Below are 2,851 nucleotides of genomic sequence, written 5' to 3' on the forward strand. Positions count from 1 at the left end.
GGACAGTGTGCATCACACATGCTTGTGACCCAGAAAGCAGAATATTTTAATCCTCTTCTTTCTATCTTGGAAAATGTGTCCCCTTTTTTTTTTTCCTTTTTAATAATCAACATTTTCTAAAAAATCTTATTTTATTAAAGAAAGATTATGACCATTTGATTCGAATCAATGGGTTTCCAAACTTGTATGGAAAGCTGTTTTTGAAGAATTATGGTGAAATGACTTGTCAAGATTAATGTAATTGTTTCTTCTTCTTCTTCTTCTTCTTCTTCTTATAATAATAATATTACTGTGTTATTATCTAAGCACAAGAAATGTTTGAACAGAAAGAAAACAAACAACTCTATTATATATATATATAATATATTTAAAAAAAGTTTCGTCTCCCATTTCCTCTAGTAGACCTTCTTGATCCATCGTACTAGAGCGATATTTCAACCATGGAGTTTGAAACAATGGTGGGTGCCGGTGCTCATGAAAAGCTTGGAGGTTGGCGTCTATGTTTGGGCTCGGGGATGCTCGGCTAAGAATATCGACTCAAAATTCTTCCTCCATTTTTTTTTATATATATATATATATATTCAGGTTTACTCCAACTCTATTAATTTATTTTCATTCGTTAGATGTTGGAATGAGGTTAGATTCTAAATACACGTAACTAAAAGATAACTAAACACATAGGTGAAATGAAATTAGTATCTTTATTAGAAATAGAAAAACAAAAATTGAAATGGGTGTCAAGATTTTTTATACGAAATTTGAAAAACAAAAAACGAAAACATTCTTGTCATTATTATTGATATTTTTTAAGTTTAAAAAGAACTATTTTAGTCCTATATTTTTCTCTCTCATTTTCTCTCTCTTTTAAAAATCTAAATTTAGTCTTTATACTTTTAATAAATTTAAAATTAGTCCATATTTTTAATTTATTGTCAACATTTCCAAACAAACAAATCTTGCGATTAACTTCTCTTTATAAAATTTGGATACAAATTTACATCATATTCTTATTTTTAGAATGAAATTATAGTTATTATTCGATTAAGTTCGACAAAAAGAAAAAAAAAACAATCTAGAAAGATTAATTTAAAGTGTTATGATAAATACAATTACTATATTTTTATAATTGAAAATAGAGTGTTAAAACCAATCGAATAAGTTTAAAGTACGTAGGCATAATTTTTTGCAAATTCATATTATGATTAGATGTCTATAATTATAATTGATTTTTTCAAAGAAAATCAAAACTAATAGGGTATTAGACATTAGCCTGAAATTAATTTTAGACTAAATAATAGATTAGAGGTTCCATCCTCATCTTGCAAAATTTTTTAAAACATGTGAAAAAATAAAGCACGATCAAATAGACGGTAAGATTCAAGCTCCATAATGAAATTTATTTGTTTTATTTTAAAAAATAACTACAATTATTCTCATAAAAATAGTAAATAAAAATAAAAATAAAAATAAATAAACGAGTTCATTATATAGTTATTTCATGTCATTTTCGTTTTCCAATTGGATTGGGTCCAATTGAACTGAACCAGCTGGGTGATATTTTTGACTTTTTGATCGAAATATTCAATTCGGCATATAATTTCGAATTTTAATATTATTTAACCTTATCACTTTCATTTGATTTTGCATTTTTTTCCCCTTTCTTTTTGCACGATAAGAAGTCTTTGTTTACAATTTTTTTAGTCCCATTTTAGAGATGATAAATCCGACCTCACACTTAAGAAAAAAAAAGTACATATCAATTATTATTAAGTTAAATTCACTTTGACAAAGTCTTTATTTTTTTCTTTTGACAATATGTAGCACGATGGACCGAACCTTTGACCTCGAAATTCATAGTACATATTTGATTCCAATTGAACTATACTCTTTTTGACACAAAGTCTTTATTTACTTGAATATTTTCGATATTCTTGATCATTATAAACCTTCTTGCTTTTTGGTCAAAGCGATCATGACTCAATTGGGATATGCATGTGTTAGCAACTGAGAGTATGACGTCCCAGGTCCAAGATTTGGAATCCGGATCCGACTCCTTATTTGCTTTGGCATTTCTCTACATCCCTACAACTCGACAAGTGTTATCCTCTTGTGCTTCAAAGATTGAAGACTATCCCCACAAATTCTCATTGGTCTTTTTAGTATGCTTTGTCCTCAATATACATCCTAGGAAATCTCTCAGGAGGTCATCCAACATAAGATTGCTCCAAGCTAAATACATTTAACTTTGAAGTTTCTATGATTGAGGCATCGAAAATGAAGGTGCACATTGTTGGCATAGGTAGTGATTTCAATTCTTTGAAATCTTTCTCAATCATACTTTCATATCCCCAGGATCCCTCTCATTTAGATATGGTCTCGGTTCATTCATATTCCCCTCCTAAACTCGTTATAAAGAGATATGTAATTTGAATTTTCTGCTCCTATCGTTGAAGGGAAAAATAGTTTCTTATTTTTTTTGCCATAATTTTGACCTAAGTACGCACTAGATCCATATTCTAAAATAGTATTTGATAATTTCAAAATATAATTAGAAATATCTCTAATATGACTCTAAACAACATATATGTAGACATATAAATCTATTTTAGTGTTAGTTTTTTCTTCGAATATATCCTTTGATATTTTATAAAATACATGAGAGAAAAATTATATATATATATATATATATAAAGTTCAACAATTGCAAGTTGGAGAATCAAATCATATTGATCATTTGAAATGGTAATTAATTATTGTCAAAATTTTCTCTTTTTATCAAAATATTTCCTTATACATTTATACATTAAACTATTTCAACTACACTACAATAAAAACTTCGGTCACCATCAAA

This window comes from Benincasa hispida, chromosome 3 (genome assembly GCF_027475165.1).
Source record: "Benincasa hispida cultivar pf3 chromosome 3, pf3_genome.v1.1, whole genome shotgun sequence".
Lineage (NCBI taxonomy): Eukaryota > Viridiplantae > Streptophyta > Magnoliopsida > Cucurbitales > Cucurbitaceae > Benincasa > Benincasa hispida.